Source organism: Falco biarmicus, chromosome 3 (assembly GCF_023638135.1).
Source record: "Falco biarmicus isolate bFalBia1 chromosome 3, bFalBia1.pri, whole genome shotgun sequence".
In the NCBI taxonomy this organism is placed as follows: domain Eukaryota; kingdom Metazoa; phylum Chordata; class Aves; order Falconiformes; family Falconidae; genus Falco; species Falco biarmicus.
In genome coordinates, this window is record NC_079290.1 from 72,739,053 (window position 1) to 72,758,492 (window position 19,440).

The window sequence follows — 19,440 nt, forward strand, 5'->3', positions numbered from 1 at the left end:
AAATAATAGCCTGACACAGATGCCCTCAACCGTGGGAAATCATCAAGATAGTTGAGAGAGACAGCTTCTGGGCCTGCTTCAGTTTTATTACTCTCACAACAACAAATGCAGACAGGTTCTTGATTCACAGCCTGGTCTTGGCCAACTCAGTGACTTTCTGAATTGCAGCAAACCGTGCCCAGCCTTCTCTGTGCCTAGGAAACTTTTGCTGCCATTTCTGTCACTGGCGCTTTGGTCCCTCCTCCTACCCATAGGCTCCTGGATGCTCCTGCTGCTCCACAGGCTCACTGCCTCTTGCTGCCAGCCTCCCTCGGGGCAGACCTCTGTTCACCCACCCCAACAGCAGCAGCCTCCCATCTCCACCAAGGTCCTGCCCAAACAAGTCCTTCCAATTTAAGGAAGGAAATAAAAAAACTAACCAAAACAATGAAAAAAAAAAAACCAGCACTCCAAATGAAATACACCATCAGTCAAGCCTCCCAGCCAGCTTTTATTCACCCCTTCCCTACTACTACTTTTTCAGTCTGTCAGTGCAACTGAGATAGTTATTTTTCTTTACCAACCCCTCCACCTCATCCACCCAATCCAGAAACTCAATCTGAACTTATCCCGTCCTCTCTCCTGCTCCAACACTTACCTCTTCACCATTCTAGTCTTTCCTTACCCTGCAGCTTGCTGTACTCAAAACTACTCTAAACTCAGTCTTCTCTTCCTCTTAAACAAACTCTTGATTCTGCTTGGACATTCAGTTACTTCTTTTCCGTATGTAAGTTTATATGTCATGTTGAATTTTGCAGGATGTGAGACTTGACTGGAGTATTCTGTCACATAGTAAGATAAATAAAATTTCACTAATGTAAAAAAATCTATTTTATGTCTTCCAGAAAATTACGTTTTCTGTGTGCATGGGGGGTGCGGGTGGGTGGGGGAGGGGGGAGAGATTTTCCCCTGTAAACATGGAAATTTTTACATTTTGTTCCAAATTCTGAGGGGGTAAAAGAAGTCTTAAGTACAATTTCTCCTTCCACCCTCCTGTCATCAAGCATGGGGTTTTTTCGCTATTTTTTTTTAATTATTATGGCTGCTCCTCTTCTCACTCTTACTTATGTTACTTTATTCACTGTATAAAATATGGGGCTGGGGGTTTCCCCCTTTGGTGGTGTTACAGTTTATAACTCCTCAAATAATTCAATATACAGTCAATGCAACAAGTCTTGTCTCCTCCCTGTCATCAACAGCAGCTTTTTATGCCCAGTTGTCATCTTTCCTACAAAAATCTTCATACAACCATACATTGTTACAGAAAAACATCTATGCACAAAAGTACACTTTCAAATGCTTCCATTAAATTTGTCCCAACAGACACTTACAAATCCTTATGCACCTGTCAATCTGTTTAACTTTTTTTATTTCACTAATTGCTTGTGCTTTTCTACCACATTGGCTACATGCGACTGTTACTATACATCTCGTACCAAAAGAACAAGATTTCTGGGATAGAAACTTATTTTTGGTTACTAAAGTTACATCACATGAAAAAGAACTCTTTTCAGGACCCTTCTTGTTATCATAACATAAAAAAGTCAAGCATTTTGGAGTCCTAAACCATTTTGTAATTGCAAGCAGACTTGACCCTGCCTCTTTATGACAAGTTGTATTCTATTTAAACCCCAGTTCTGATCTGGTTGCTCACAACAAACACATTTCTACAGGAAAACAATATCGTTTAAAGTTGAATTGAAAGAAAGAGCAAGTAAAAAGGGAATATGTTTCCACTTTTTTATTAAAATGAGAGCTGTTGTAAATGTCAAACTAGACAAAGGACTACAAAGAAAATAAAGAGGTTAGAAGCAGTTATAGAACAGATTGTGCTCAAATACAGTTTATACCACATGACTTACAGATGAAGTTTGCGATAGGATGCATCTACAGTTTTCTTAATATCCTTAAAAATTATGTGTACTGCACAGAATTAAGATAGGTTCTGCAGTTACTTACTATTTTTTTATTAATTAATCATCTCTGTTTTAAAAATACTTTTTAAAAAACAATATTACCATTTAATTAAACAAACAAAATGGATGTCAAAAGTAGTAGTGAAGCAAATCCCTCATATCATCTTCAATACTTTTGCAGAGACTCGCAACCTCTCTTTTGGAAGAGATGGAAGGCATTCTGCGTGCAGAGAGATGTCACAGATCTCCCCTGTGCTGTTCTCCCTGCAAACAGCAATGCAAGAGATGTGTATGTTGCAGACACTCATCTTGTGAGTTCACAGCCAGAAAGCAAAATTGAAACTAGCCTGTGATCACCTTCCGTGTCGCTTTCCTTCTGCAACTTAATCACATGTGAAATTCAACTTCAGTTTAAGTAAAACCGCCCTTGCATCTTAAAGTCACTTTTTATGACTCTGATAAAGAAGGCTCATGCACTGATTTCTCTGATCTACGTAGTACTGTTTATGCTGGTAAGACTTCTTGAAAGCATACCCCATCTTCTGGGGAACTTGAAAGAACAGCATTATTTTAGAAAATATCTTGCCATATTTCTCAAACATTCCTCAAGCACTATGACATGACGCAATTAGCCTGTAATGTAATTAGATGTAATTAGACTGTAAGAGGGAAGATATTATTCTCTTCTGTTTGGTACTGTATCTGGAATACTCTATCTAGCTTTGAGTCTCCAGCACAAGCCCAGTTACCAGGCTGGTCAGCAGCATGCAGCGCACAGCCCAGCATGAAGAGGCTGAGGGAGCTGGGCTTGTTTAGTTTGCAGGAGAGCAGGCTAACTGGCAGCACAACAGTACTGGAGAAGGAGCTACAAAGATGACAGTCCTGGCAGATGATATAACAGCAGGCTATAGCTACAAACTGCAGCCTGGGAGATTCAGCCGGACATCACGAATACCATTTTCATGAGAGCAGCGCTGGGACAGGTGGCCCAGCAAGGCTGCGGAGCCTCTGCACCGGAGGCTTTTGAGGTTTGGCTGACTGAGCCTCAGCTGACCCACTGCAGTGTGGGCAACAGTGCTATCTGGGCCAGAGACTTAGGCCAGATGACCTCCAGAGGTGCCTTCAAACCAACAGGTCTACAATTCTAATGAAGTACATGCCTAACCGGACAGAGCCCATACTATCATATTTTAAAACAGACCCCTACCTAAAATTTAACTATACTACAAATACCTACTTGCAGATACGTTAAGAAAGGTGGTGAAAATGTCTCCTGAAGTATGCTTCATTTAAATATTTTTTTAGTATTTTCTGTACGTATCAGCCATTTTAACCATTTTGCTGTAGTCAGTTCAGCTTTTGTTTGAATTTTTCATTTAATTGCACAAGTTAGGAAGGGACCCAAGGGAATGTTTAAATCCATAAAAGGTGCTATAGAGCCTGACTAGTAGTTACACCTGAAATATAAATGTACCTTACCTTTGACAAACCCTAAAGATATACTTCGAGATGTGAGCACTATCTAACTTTAATAACTCTGTTTAAAATTAAAATGGAATAAAATTGTTCTGAACTGAAACTGGAGTTATATGCCTCCTCACATTGATCCTCGTTCAGAAAGAATTAAAACATATTTATAGCTTTCAATGGTAGTACATTCTCTGAAGACTGATTCAGAGATTTACATCTCTGTAATTTAGAGATGTAAATCTAATGTAAAGTAGAGTGGTCTACTCTCACACTTAAAGCCAATTCTTATTTGTGTTTTTTACCCTCAACTGCTTGATTTTTCATTGTTCTTTTTAAAGGTGGGGGTGGGGGGGAGACACAAATTATATTTCATTGCAGTCACACCATGGCTTTGCCATCTATATGCTGTTCAGATTTTAAAACAAAACAAAACAACAGAACCCGAAATTCCAAACAGTACACATTTCCTATTGATGAAAATGGCTAGAAAACAAAAAAAGAAGGTTGTGCCCTGTCCCTGGAAAAGTAAGTAAAAGGTCCATAATTTTCAAATATATCACCCAAGTGCTACCCCCTGAAACAAAGCAAAGCATAAGTACAGAACAAAAACCTTCATGCCAGAAGTATTAAAATTTGAATAAAGTATATTTTGGAACCCTTTCTGGCTACTGTCTGTCATATCCCCCACACCTCCCGAATGTGCTGCTTCTTTTGCACAACACTTAGCCTCTCTATGCATTACTTGAGGGTCTAGGCTACCCAGCGGTTTTCATGCTATAGTCCATCTAAAGGAGTGTTGATAATATACATGAAAATACATTTTTGAGGGGGAGAAGGAAAGAATCTGCTCATCTTGGGAGATCAAGCAAGGTCACCATTTCAAGGGACCTGATGGAAACCATATCCACACCTGATGGACACTTTTTTATAACTTCTGTACTTTTAAAATTATTTTTTTCCTTCCAGCACCATGGCATTTGAGATTCAGAAAAGAAATCTTGGGGGAGCTGACTGTTGTATGAGAAGCACAGGTGAAACTGGGAAAAAAGTGGTGCTAGGTGAGGGAGCTGATCCTGTGGCTGGCTAAGTGGTTGTGAACTGTCAGTAATGACGATGTAATGGAGGCTTCCTGCCTTACTAAGCATCATTACCACGGATACAGAAAATATCTCAATTCAAGGTTTTTGGCTTTTTTTATTATTGTTTGGCCAGTAAAGTGCTTGCTGTGCTTCACTGCTGAAATCACAGTAAGTTCTAAAACCATGTTGCACTGCAGCTGCCAGACATAATGATGGAGTCTGAGGCATAGCAGTTCAGCTGGAAACTGCCAAGGGACAAACAAAGAAAAAAATCAGTGCTACATTTGCAGATACTCATACAATTGCATGTTGCCTGGAAATGATTCCTTTTCCATACATTTTATTTATTATTCAAATATTGCAATTTTAACCTGAATTATTTCAATTACAAGCTTGACATTCTCTTCCTTGTCAGGCAGGAACACCTTTCAACATTTTCTGGTAGCATGAAATAATTAAAACTTAAAAAAAAAAATTATGTAGTAAATATATGCCACATAATTAATATGTTATATATATAATTATTCTACATATCTTCTTAATGATCTGGACCCTTATTTCCCCAAGATACACCTTTGCCAGTGACAAACAACAATCAGCTCTTCTGTGTGTACATGTGTATACACACTTTAACAAAAACACCAAAGGAGCACTTTTTTATAGTATATATCACTTCAGAAATGCAAAACGAGATATCGACTTGGATGACACAGGACCTGGAGTACAATCCACTTAGTGCTACATTTTATCACAGTGTAATTTTTTCCCCAATTTAATCTGATAGGCAAATATAGTAGAGAACAGAAATGTAGTAAATTATCCCACCTTTATCCTACAGATAATGGAGCAAACCATTGCCCACTGTAACTGAGTTTTATTTTGTTGCAGTGGAAGAAGACAATTACAGGTAAATTTGTCAATGGAGTAATGTGAGCAACTAAAACCAGCTGACCTTTCTGGTACACTGTTCCACGACAAGAATCGCTCCCCTGCTAAGCAGCAGCAGATGGCCAGAGCTGTACAGGTCTGCTTCCCAGTGAAAAGTAATTTGTTTTTAATTTGTATGTAAAGAAAGAAGATGCAAGCCCTTATTTAAGAATCCCAGCCCAACACCAAAGCATGTCCACAAAAGGGGCAAGTGGCTGGCTGCTTGAGGTTTGGCTTAACTGAGTTCACCTGCAACTCAGGTGGCTGCTTGGACCCCTGCCTGAGCCTGGAGTGGCCACATTGACCAAAGCTACCCAGAAATGTTCGTCTTGTCACGCTGCATGCCAGAAACAGCATGCACCAGTGTCACAGCACAAGAATGAAAATGGTGGAAAAGAACATCATCAAAAATATAAAAGCAGAAAAACATGAGAGGGAAAAGGCATGAGGTCAAGAAGATGAAAATAGTACAGGAAAAAAGAGACTTTCATTTCATAACAGAGACAAAAAATAAAATTTTAAAACAAAAACTGAGGCTGTAGAAGAACGAAAAGATCTCTTTAAGCTTGGCTAAATAGTTGACTCTTACACATTGTGGATTCAAAATAGGATATCTGGAAGAAAACCCTACAGTAAGAGTGTTACCGGTCAATTCCCAAAAGCCAAGAAACAAAAAATTTTTTTACTTCTGTCCTCATATATTAAAATACAGGATCTGATTCCCCCTCCTATTAGTCTGTTTTTATTCTGTTCAAATTTCTTTTCTTTTTGCCAGCATTAAAAAGGAATAACACCAGTGTGTAAGTGGAAGCTTTTACAGAAGAACACTTACGCTACCCCAAAAACTGAATCTTTTCCCTAATATTCTTAAGGCACACAGTCTTCAGTATCAGCATATCACTTTACTAACCACCTTAATGTTTTTGTATTATATTGAAAATAGAATGACAGTACATGATAGCATGTACTGGTATCTTAGGTTGCCTAAAAAGTACCTGATGCTAAGAAAAGATTCATTTTTGAAAGTAACCTTTCAGAAGTCTGTAGTTGCTAATAATCTATATACTTTCTTCTTTAAGCATGATGCTTTTTTTTTTTTTTTTTTTTTTTATGTGAGATGGGAGCTATGCTGCCATTTGGGCAAATGGCATTTTGCTAATATAGTTGTTGAATATTTTTTGAAATCAAGCAGAGAAACTTCCCTAAAATAACTTGTTTAAAAAGAATTTGTATTCAACAGTGCTTGTTAAAATAAACAGAGCTTAAAAAAATCCACTCATTAGTGGTGAGTGGGAAGCCACTAATTCCCTGTTGTAGGTCCTAAGCCAACAATTCCTGCTAGTTTTAGGCTTTCATTTTTAAAGCTATTAAGATTAATCCTTTTGAAGCAAATAAAGCATTTCAAATGAATGTATGAAAACCAAAAGAGCAAGTTCTTGATTCTGCAAAGAGCTCATGCACTACTCACAGTTTTACCAAGAAATTAAAGTTTCTGGTCAATTTTGCTGCTATTCACTTGAAGATATCCAAATAAAAAACTAATTATCACTACCCCTAATATTCCTTAGACACTTGCACCTGATGTGCATATCACATGAGATTAGTTAGGAAAGAGTCAAAGAAATTAAAGTCTTGTATTTAAACCTCTTCGCTCTGATGAATGACCTAGCTAGCATCAAGTCCTGTGGTTACACTTAGCCATCCAGCTAAGAGGCTAATCAAGCTATAGGCACTTTTGGCAAACTCTTCCCAGACAGATGAATGGATTTTTCAGAAGGAGGTGTTAACCAAACTTTTATGATCTGCCAGTGATACTTACTGGATCAAAAGTCCAAAAACTTTTGCTTGTTGGAACGATGCATCAGCTTAAATCTGTGCTAAAAATTCTTACTACTATTGACTTTATAAGGCATTGTAACCCAAATTACTGTTGTATGTTGAATCCCCTGCAGAGTGCCCACAGACACTAATTTCACTAATTCCTCCTGTGTATGTATAAGACTACATAGGGTAGCTCAAAAAAGCCTATCTGTATTACATTAGATTTGTAAAGTGAATGTCCAGGATAAAATTATCAAGTTTAATATATATTGCATCTGGTCTTAATCATAAAACAAAGCAATAGGCTACAACGTAAACTCAACCCATTCTAAGGTTAGCAAATGTGGCTTCTGGGGAAAAAATACTGTCAAGCATGTGGGAAGTTTGTAAGCATGTATATGTGTATCTGTATATGTATACATATAAGTATATGCCTACACACACACACAGATGAAGTGTGTGATCTGAAAATTAGTTACCCAAGAACTAAGCAGGTAGTTCATGTTGCTTTAATTAAAAACTTTTGCCACACAGGTCGCAGTTGAAAGAGTCTGTTTCAGGTCTTGACTTTAAGAAAATTCAGAAATATTGCAACTCAGGAGCATTAAGGCTTTACATACAGTCCCTGTTCTCTAACTTAGTTTTCTTTGCACATATGAGCCATCTGCTTGGAGGAAAATGGGAAAATGTCACTTTTAATAAACATACAATGCCTGCGGCAAATTAAGATTGTATTTGACAATCCTACAAAAGTACAGAGGAGGTAAGTTTGTTAATGCTGATTATCTTCCAGATCTTCGATAGATTTTCAACAGCCATTAAAACAGGCATCTTCAAAGAACTTGTCAGGGGAAAAGTAAAATATGTTTATGTGGAACAAATTCCTTCAAAGATTCTTTCTACATGGTTTCCTACCCAGGATCATGTCTTTCTGCAAGAAGAGGAGAATGTTTTGGATCATATTTCCTATTGCATTTGAAATTATTATTGTTTAATTTTGTGACAGTATTCTCTTAACTGTCAAACATCACATGTCATTTTGCATTTCTTATTGCCTTAGCAAACACACTAAACTTTGTATTTTAAATTATCCATCTCAAAAGCAAAAGCATACATGGTCTTTATCAGACTGTGCAAATACAAAATTATGCTAGAATCTGGTAACATATAATGAAATTATTATTAACAGATCAATTTAAAATAAATCAGCACAAAGATTGTTATTGTTTTTAAATAACATGTCTTGAGAACAGAGCACAGGACACAATGAATCTGTGAAGTCTCATTATGCTACAATGTCTGCCAAAACCACTCTTCTATCTTCTACCAAAACCTTTGATCTAAGTTTTATTATAATTTCCACTTTATCTTTCTTATACATTTATTAAAATTAAGGTTGCATTAAACCAAAAGAGTAGGAAAAGAAAAAATGTTGAAAACCAGCTCTAGTTCGACATCATCTGTGTGTCTGGGCTTGGATCTCTGCAATCCAGACAACAACCACTGAACAGCAGCCTGTGGAAAGGACAACTTCTGTCCATGGTACACCTCGCTTGCACTGAAATTGCTCCCAAAACAGCAGAGAGCAACTGGGGAAAAGATTTCCCTTTGGCAAAGAGCTTGACTGAAAAGACTTCAATTTTTAAAACCACACTGAACCACTCAGAAAATACTCTGAGATCAAAATTAAAACCTACATTCTCAAAAAAGACATCCCGGACATTCCTAAAACAGAAAGATAATGGACAAGTTTCCTACTGCTGGCAGATGAATTGGTGCAAGAGCCTAGCATGGCAACCTGCTGCTGTAATTGCTCTTCTAGCAACTCAGTCAGCTTATACTTCTGATGCCAAAAGATCCAGGCTCCAAAACAGACCTAAAGGAAGCTGGGCAAGGAACTGCAAAGGAGAGCCCTACTGCCCCCAAGGGCAGGAGCCGGCATAAATTGTTCCTGGAAATATTTTAACTGGTAAGAGGACACAATGATGCACTTTTGGATGTTGCTGGTACTATCAGACCTGCCTTCTGTTACCCTGAGTTTTTCATCTGGAACATCCTTCCTGATAACCAGTAGATTATCCACATCCTTCCCATTCTCCTTGCATCATCAGCTCAGCCCCTGAGTGACTGAGAAATTAGAGTTTCCCCTTAGTGGTAAAGAAAGTCCTATTTTGGCTCTCCAATACCTGTCTTTTAAATTACAACATTTTGGAGACCACAACACCTTCAAAATACAGCATTCTAACTGCATACAAAAGGAAACCTAGTTCTGGTCAAAGATAAAATCATAACCACCTTTGAGCTATTCTTCTGCATTAGCTCACATATACATCCAGAAAAAATACTCTAAACAAGTTCCTTAAATGTGCTTGAAGGTCTGAAGCCATCTCTGACACAATTATTTAATATTACTACTATTCTATTTTATTTTATAAAAAACACTACAATATAGTAAGCTATGTCGTGCATATACCATACTATTATTATATCACCTGACATACCAATATATTTGTGGGAAGACAATACACCATCAAATGCACTATAAATAGCAAAAGAAGTTCGTAAGAGCAATGTAGCAAATGCCTCTGCATAAACCTCTGGCTGCCGTATCTACTCTCTGTCTATAATTTTAGCCTTATGGGTAAAGAAACACTTGGACCTTCTAAAATAAGTTTTAAAAACTAAGGACTTCTAAGTTATCTGGCAACCCTCTGTATTTTTCATTTAGGTAACACTTTCCATGATTTTCCATCATGAAAGCCATTTCTATGGAGATGTAGGACTGTGAAAGGTGATGTGAAGTTAGTTCCTGAGGAAGAGGAGAAGTATCCTTTGTTGTACAGATCTTTATATAAAAATCAATACAGATTAAGCCAATCTATGCATATCAGATTATAAAAAATAATCTGTTGTTTCGCACCAGAAAAGAAAACACCTTGATGATGTTTTCTTGGGGCTTCAGTTCATCATCGACTAGCACAGCATACAAATCACGCTCATATTATGCATCAGTCTACATAAAATATAAACTTTCAGCAGGAAGCTGAAGCCTCTTTCAATGAAGCAAGAGGTAAGGCACAGATCAGTTCTTTTTTTCTTTCTTGCTCGTTTCAGAGGTTTTCATTTTGCTTTGCTTTAACCGGTGTTTCTCTCTGTCCATTGATCAGTGACACCACGAGGACAAATGTTACCCTCAGTCCAAGACACTTGCAGTACTGTTCAGGAGCAGCAACGTAAAGCACCCCCTTGAATAAGGCTTGTCTGGGACAAAGTATTCATTAGCTACATGGACCAAGAAGGAAGGTCTCCCATTTCTAATGTTCTGCCAGAGATTTGGGCTGAAGAAGGAAGGAAGATTCAGGGAAGAAGGCCCTGGCATGAGGTGGTTTTACATAACTAAGAACAGTGAGATGGACTATGGACAAATGACATTTATGGAGCACCATATGATAGACTAACAAGTGGGAAGAGGTATGAAAAAATATGCAGAAGAGTAAATGATAACTAGAAATGTACCTAGGTCCAAACTTGGAAGCATCACTGCTCTCCAGCTCTCCCACCTCTCTAACCCACAGCTTGGACTTTTCTGGACAAGACTTTTGTCTTTTGGCTTGAGGAGCTAGGATTTTGCTACTTGCATCTCGGAAGCCAGAATTTTAATTGCTGCATATGCAGTCAGACCGTATTTTCTATTTAAGTATTATGTTATTCTGGTCCTCTTCTCCACAGAGAACAAGGGAAAATCAATCTAGTGGGATGTTTTTGCTTGACAAAGGGGTTTGTTCATGATTCCTAAAAAGATCTAAAACCTCTCTACAGGGGCAAATGAATGCAACAGGCACTGCTTGAAAGACATACAGAATATGCAGGTATCGGGTAGCAGCAAAGATGTACAACATAAGCACATGTTATCTATTCAAAATTGGGAACAGAGCTGCATGCAACACAAATCAGAGTAGATATGGAGAATCTCAGAAGAAATTAAGTGGGAAGGGGAAGAGAGTAGAGATAAAAGCATTTATATGTATTTACATAGATTAAGCTGGGCAAATTGACAACAAGCTAATACGCACTTACGGAAGTGGCTGGCGGCAACTGATTACAGGAAAAGGAGGGGAGGAAAATCAGAAATTTGCAAGTACTTCTAGGACATGTAACAAGATGGAACAGCTGAAGAGAAGAAAGTGATTTTCCAAAGCTACAAAGAAAATCTCTTTAGGAGAACATCATTTGTTTGGCCCCAGGGAGAAGAGAAGTTAGATTACACATACACCCTCTATGCTATGCAATGGGGAGAATACAGCACTAAAGAAATGGAAAACTGACTTCAGCTCTGTGGGCCATATAAGCCTTCTTTTTACCATAGCTTTCTCACATAAAAACCTAAAATACGCTAAAATCAAACTTTTTGTTTTCAGTCCTCATTACTGTTAAATGAACTTTATTTAAGACCTGCTTTGCACGGAGATTTGTCCTACTCTTCTGAAGATAAACACTAAGGCTTACGGAGTAAAGTGGCTTGAAACCCATTCTTCTATCTGTCCAAGTGGCCAGTCAGAAAGGTACCATCCCAACATACTGCAAGAGGTAGAGCTAAGGGATACTGTAAGATTAGAAATAGGCAACATAGAGACAAGTATCATTCATTACCTACTATCCTGAGATGCATAATCATTCTTTTGTCCATGTCCTGCCTTCTTGCTGTGTGACAGTCTGCATCTGCTGTTACTTGGCTACTCAGGCAGGTCACTTCTCAGCCCACACTCTCTGACATTGTTATCAGTCTCTTTCTGAAACCTAGGAATAACATCTCTACACAGCACAGACCCATCAGCACTACTCCTAAATAACATGGTGAAACCCTTTTTTAGGGTCTTTCAAATCCTAAGACCCATGGTATGGCTCTTCCTTGACTGGTGTGCTTAATCAGAAGCTTACCTGAAAAGTTCTGAAGAAAAAAATCCATTTACACATCCTTTATTCTGGCTAACATTCCCAGACCTATCCAGGCATGTCTCAGAGGTCCCTGTTCTTGCAAAGCAGCCCCTAACAGCACTCCAGACCTTCTTCTTTCTTAGGAAAAACACCCAAAGTCCTGACAGCATTCTCTAATCAAGCTTTTGCCTCAACTTGGTACCGCCCTATGGTTTGTTTTAACACCACTGCAGGAATGCCCAAGAACTGGTTTTCCATTCATCTCCAGAGGCAGCAGTCCAGACACGTATTAACTTGTGTCAGCCACTGCAAGGGTTACAGACTCATTTATTTAGTGCATTTGTTTATCAAAAGTATAAATTGTATGAAAGAAACAAGAAAAAACAATAATGCTATAGATGATTTGGTTGTAACATTGAAAAAAAAGAACAAACTTGCTGGTCAAAATGTCGTCTTTGGTCTACTTCTCACTCTGATGCAGTGTCTCAATTTAAAAGTATGTTCTTGATTATGAAGTCATTTATACTAGTGCCTTGTTACACCTATGAAGATAAACAAATATATTTGTTAATGTATGTAGATTACACTGATGCATACATTTTATTCCATTAAAAAGCTAGCAGCTGGATAGATTGCTGCAGTGCTAATGGAAGCACGCTGTTCCTTCCTCTTCCCAGTTTCTTAGTTCTAGCAGGAATCTCTCATTTGACCTTGGGCAAGGCATTTAAATTCTTTGTGCCTGTGTTTTCTCATCTGTAAAATTAAGGCTATAATGTCTACCTACTTCACAAGAGGGACAGTGTTAAATTTAATGTATTAATGTTTTAAAGTGTTTTCAGACAGCTGGATCAAAACCACTACAGAATGTAGGTTATTATTAAAGTATGCTTCACTGAATTAATGCTGTTGCGTTACTGTATCTGATTAAATAAGGAAAAATATTCAAGTGACACCTCCTGGATTTTTTTTTCCAAAGGATGAAACTGATGTTCTTTCACCAGCCCACAGATGGACCTGAAGGCTTATTTTGGAGAAAGAAAGAAGGCAAGGAAATGTGGTAGTCAACAGAAGTGAAAGAGTCCTGCGGAGCGGATGATTATGAGGGCATTTAAAGCAATTGCAAGGCAGAGCAGAAGGCAACCACGCTTTGTGCCCCACTGTGACCCATCAGTCTCTGGTAGCAATACAGTCTCTGTTCATCTCCGTGCCAGTGGGACAGGAACACCCTCTCTGTACCATCACATTAACTGCTGCATTTGGCCTCCGCTCGGAGTAATGAAGTGCAAGATTTGTAGCCTGGAGTCACTTTCTGGTGGAGCCGACCAGCTCTCAGGCACAGTTCAGATATTCTTTGAGTCTGTTCAGTCACGGCAGCTAATCCATTTATGATGAACGTGGCATATTAAAGTGTCAGTTATAAAAAGGGGGATTATTTGCAGGAGAGTTGTTCATACCTGATGCCTCTCCTACATCTCCTCTTGACCTGATGCGCAGATGCCTGGTCTTGTCCTGTGATCTCACATCAGGATCTTGTTCTGTGGGGGTAAGGGGAAGGAGTGTTTGGAGCAAGAGCTGCAGGAAGATGAGAAGGGTTTTTGACAGCATGTTGAGTTGGATGTTGTACTGGTGTTGATGCCGCTGGTCCCAATGCCATCAAGGCATTTCTTGTGGATGACAAGGAATCTAGGAAAGTAGTGATTAACATGCATATCAGTGTGATTGACAAGCTATGTTGTCTGCTTTGTGCTAATGTATTGCATGGATAACACCTAGGCATATCAGAATCAGCATATAGATTTAGAGTACAGACTTAAATCAGAAATATTTAGCATATTTCCCAGTAAATGAATAAAAACTGTTTGATGCATCTATCTGCTCAATAGACCATGGAGATCAGATTCAGTGTGGTGAGGGAGTGTTTTTGCCTTGCAGGGTACAAATGGATAGTAGGGAACCTTACTTCAGATTGCAGAAAGACAAATTCACTTGCTTTCCCATTCCTCCATCCCCAATTTATCACTCCAAAGGCAAGAAAAAAATAAGTACAACATTAGGTTTGATAACCTTCTGATAGTAGTGTGCTATTAAATATACACAAATCAGGGAGCTTGAAAAAATACAAGCAGGGAGCATATCGTCTACCATCCAAATCTGCCAAGAAGACTGAAATAGAGGTTGCAAAGTCTAAGGTTGCATATATTTTATGTCTTTTCTGACACCATGCTGCATACATCAAAGTACCCATTCTCTCTTTTTTTTTTTCTTTCTTATCAGATCTGCAGAGAGGCTAGACTACATGTTTTATTACTACACCAGTCAAAGACCACATAGCTTTCTGAACAGCAATGACACTACTTCGATTTCTTAAGAAAAGTCTGTGGGACATGAAAACTTACCACAGAATCAGTGATGTCACTTTAGTCTGTTTGAATCCCTGCAGAACTGCTGCTGTGTAAAATGTGTGCAGTATCTTCTAGGATTAATTCTACTTTCTGCTGGTATTACACACAAAACACCCCTTAATTTTCCTCTCTTCACCAAGGCGCATGTAAGCCTTTCACAATGACTTTGCTTTTTGTTCTCCACCTCATATTTCATAAAATCTAAGTTAGGTGCCTGAAGCTGATTTCATAATGACATCTCTTTTATTTATTTGCTTATTTGGCTGACTGGTAATTTTTAAATAAGTCGCTGGTATAACTAACACATGATCATCCAGAATCAGCCTCCTGCTGCCAAAAATTATCTGTCTCTTTTGATTGAAAGATCAGCCACTTCCTTTGGCATTTTTATTCCAAATGTTAGCTCTGAATCCTCTACCAGCAGCAAAGACGTAACGTTTTGCTGTCTGTTACACATGGAATAGAATACTTTTGCATGTAACTTCTATCAGACGATTAGGTGTAAGGATCTGAATGATGATACTACTGAGAGGTAAGCATGAAATTGTGTATTGTCAGAATATCCTCAACTAGGAGATCAATACCTGATCAGTACTGCAGCAAAACAGTTTTCTTCCACCTCTAATTTCAGTGACACCGTATCTCCTAATATTTATAACTCTGTCTTACAATAAGGCTGGCTGGAGGAACAATGATGTGATTTATGTGTGAAAACCATTTACCCAAAATAAACTACAGTAAAGTATGCTTAAAAGTATAATTTAAAGCTACCGTTGTCATGAGAAGATAAAGTACATAGATTTGTATTTCATTTAGGAATAGTGCAACAGCCAATAATTCCAGTAATATTTCGAGTGACTGATTCAGTAGGCTGTTGCAGGGCAGTGGCGCAGTTTAAGTAGCAAGCTAATTTCCTGATACTATTTTTATGCACAGAATAGAAAAACTTCTAGACAATTATTTGGCTAATTACGAGGTCAAGGTGAAATGGCACTGTGTGAAAGAAAAGGTATAGAGAAGGAAAGCAAAAACTAGATAGAACAAGCAGATACAGTGAAAAGTAAGGATACCAAGTCATAAGCAGAGTGAGAACGTGGGAGGTTGCTGTCAGAGGCAAAAGGAACAGGAGATGCAGAAAAGATGATCACCCTATAAACAGACAAAAGCGTAGCCCCCTACTGTGGACTTTTTTTTTTTTCATGATCTAGAAATGAACGGTTTTGAGACATTTCCATGTTTCACTACACCTGGCATGATAAAAACCTACTATATGTAATACTTTCAGTTCCACAGGTTGAAAGGTCTGTCCCATATTTTTTATCTTCTTCCTAGCTGTTTCACAACAAAAAAGGAGAGGGAACATGGCCTTGTTTTTTCTGTATGATGCACCAGGTACATTTATACCCCTGGCATTTCCCTTCCTTTGGCAGCTCCCCCACAGAACACCCTGTGCGTGGAGAATATAGAAGCAGCAGGACAGAGATTCACAGCAATCAAAAACCTCCTGTGTATCTGAAGCCAAGATAAAATCTCCAGCACTAAAGCTAAAAAACAATTTCAGTGACATCTGGCAGAATTTGCCAGATGTTAATATGTGAATTCATGCACGGTAAGACAGGAAGAAAAGCAGATCTTCACTGAATGAGCTGTACCACACTGAAGAACTGAGAAAAAGTGGCAGAAATGAGTCCTAAAAGAGATAAGCAAAGAAAAAAGTAGCAAGCCCTTCATATGACCATTTCTCAAACACACTCTACATTTAAGTGAATGTTACATGTCCCTGTTCTTATCAGATGACTTCTTCTTATAAGATTTTGATGCATTTAAGTAAGAGATCTTGACTATATATATAAAAAATAAATAAAAATATTTATTCATAAAGATTTAGGGATGTGTTACAGCCAATGTAAATATGTGACAATTGGTGTAGAAAGAACTGATGGTCCCAAACCCTCTCTGATCATTTTTGTTAAAATAAGTCCCCTTGTCAGTAATGAACAAAGATATATTGAACCCTTTACCTAAAACTGAGGGAAACTGCCAAATTAAGTCACATGCATCAAAGACCTAAAGACAAGTAAGGAAAGTATTTATTAAATTTGGCCACTGCTAAAGCTGGAACTCTGCACTTGTCTGTATTAAATTGTACCTATTTTTCCAGATCGTTTTTCTGATTCCTCTAATTCCACCTGCCAGCTAGCACCAAGGAAAAAGCTTCAACACAAATTTATAGATCCTGTCCTGAACTTCTGTGCAGCTGTCAGATAGGAAGAACATGTTGCATTTTTATTTTTAGATTCCAACAGAAACATTCACAGGTTATAACCCCAAGTTTGCCTGCTTCTTCCTTTCAAACGGATTTAAAATATATTAGTCTAAAATAGTCACTTCAATGGCTATGGAAGTCCTACTGCAAAAGCAACTTGAAGCTACAGGATACCACCAAAAGTCAGTTCCCAGACCTGTAACACATGGAGACTGCAATAAAGAAACAAAGCAGCCACCATTCCCACAGACTTTGTTTTGGACCGGGCATTCACCAAACAGGGTACATCCATGGGTTTCAGGCTCTGGTCACACCAGCAGAATCTCTTTCACACGATACTGTGTGTGTTTTGTGTCTCATTGATACACCCCTGTCTGACTTTCCAAACACTGCCCGCGCAGGTTCCTACCAGACTTGTGTAAACCCATTATGAAGTCCTTATCCTGCAGTGCCCCACAAAAGAAGTGTCAGATCCCACCTGGGATTATACCAGATGATGGCACTACCAGTGCCATCTGTGAAGCACTGTACAACACTGTAGGCTTCTGTGACCTATGAGAAAGCCCACAGGAGTATTCACCCAAGCCACTGCTTGCAAACCGACACGTGCCGGTATTGTAGCCCCCCCGTACAGAGGAACTGAACCGTACCCATCTGATGATTCAGGATGATGGAGAGTTTGACAGCTGCTTCTTCCCAGGACTACATGTTGCTGCTGCTACTCCTACTCCTACTCCTGCTATTACTGCCAGAAACAATAAATATGTAAGAACAATCTCCCTATATATTGTTTCAGATTTAGAACAACCCTGACTTCCAGACTGGAGACTCTTTCATAATAACCAGAAAAGTCCTTTTCTCTTTTTTTTCTTATAAAATACCTTGTTTTCAAATAATAAAGTTTTTTCCACAGTTTTTTTCCTGATGTATCTTAAAAATTCTGCCCTGAAAACATTTGGAGCCTCATGATGAGTAACTGTGATTCTACCACTGTTAATCTTACATATAGACTGACATTTGAGTCAAGTTTAATGTAATAGATGAACCCAACTGCTGACTGGTTCCAGTTATGTTAAAATGATCAGTGACTTGTAAAAGCTGCAAAACAATTACCTCCTTGGCAGGCTGAGGAACTAACCCCATACTGAAACGCAGAACTCTTCTCAGGTTGCTTGCTTTGTTGGGGAGACCTTTCCATCCGCCTGTTATTACAAGAACTTCTTTATCTCCCAGATGACTTGCAACAGTGCAGGAGCAGTGAACAATTCACTCATTTACTTCACTGTGCTTTTGCAAAACATTTATGGCAAAATGCAGGTTTTTCTCGTAACTCATTAATATCAATCCATTTTCATGTCTCCTGTTCTTATAGAACCCAAATTATGTATGGATTATAAGAATCTAATGTCCCTCCTTGTATTCATTTCACCATGCACTTTTCTCCCTTGTCTTCCCATTTGTTTAGGTGTTGGGGTTTTTTAAGCTCTACTATTTCACATTACTAAGACTTTGCAAATTTTAAGCTGGAAGGTGAGTGGAGTAACAACATGCTTAAGTGAAATATTCAATACTTAGCAATTCCAATTATCTTTCAGGTTTCCTATTCAATAGTACAACTAGGTAACCTCACTCTTGGTTTCTATACAGTAGTTTTCACCACAGACTAAGCAGGAAATTATTAGTTTGCCAATACTTCAGATACCCAGATATTCCTGAAATTCCTTCAGTTCTTTCCACTCAAGCTCAACTTAGCTTATCTTGCTACACAATCGCAGAACCACAGAACAATGAGGTTGAAAGGGACCTATGGGGATCATCTAGTCCAACCCCACTGCTCAAAGCAGGGTCAGAAGAACCAAGTTGTCCAGGGCTGTGTCCAACTGTGTTTCGAGTATGGCCAAGGATGGAGACTATACAACAGCTCTGGGTAGCCTGTTCCCGTGTTCAACCACTCTCACAGCAAAATAAAAAAAATCTTATATTCAGATAGAATTTTCTGTGTAACAGCTTATGCCCATTGCCTCTTGTCTTCTCAATGGGAATGAATGAGAAGAGTCTAGCTGTTTGTTCTCTAAACCCTTCCATCAGACATTTATAAACATTGACAGGTTTTCCCTTGACCCTTCTCTTCTCCAGGCTAAGTAATCCCAGCTCCCTCAGCTTCTCCACACACGAGAGATGCTTATCATCCTTGTCGCCCGTGGCTGGACTTGTTCCAGTAAGTCCATATCTCTGCTGTACTGGGGTACCCAGAACTGGCACTCCAGATGTGGCCTCACTAGTGCTGAGTAGACAAGAGCAATCACCTCCCTTGACCCATCAGCAGCACTCTTTGTAATGCAGCCACCCCAGGAGGCTGTTGGCTGCCTTTGCCGCAAGGGCACATTGCTGGCTCATGGTCAGCTTGCTGTCCACCAGGATCCCTAAGGCCTTTTCTGGAACGCTGCTTTCTAGCTGGTCAGTCCCACTGTGTACTGGTGCCTGGTGTTATTGCTCCCTGGGGGAAGGACTTTGCAATTCCATTTGCTGAACTTCCCAAGATTCTTGTCTGCCATTTCTCCAGTCTGTCAAGATCCTTCTAGAAC

General features: G+C 38.9%; 1 protein-coding gene and 1 long non-coding RNA gene across 3 annotated transcripts in view; one reads left to right on the top strand and one right to left on the bottom strand.

The window, feature by feature from the left end:
• Nucleotides 1-19,440, bottom strand: part of GABBR2 (gamma-aminobutyric acid type B receptor subunit 2) — a 487,663-nt gene that overhangs the window by 440,468 nt on the left and 27,755 nt on the right. The gene's annotated exons all lie outside the window — the stretch shown is intronic.
• Nucleotides 1,807-11,250, top strand: LOC130146770 (uncharacterized). Its single transcript, XR_008821008.1, has 2 exons — nucleotides 1,807-3,646; nucleotides 3,682-11,250. It is a non-coding gene; the product is annotated as an uncharacterized LOC130146770 (long non-coding RNA).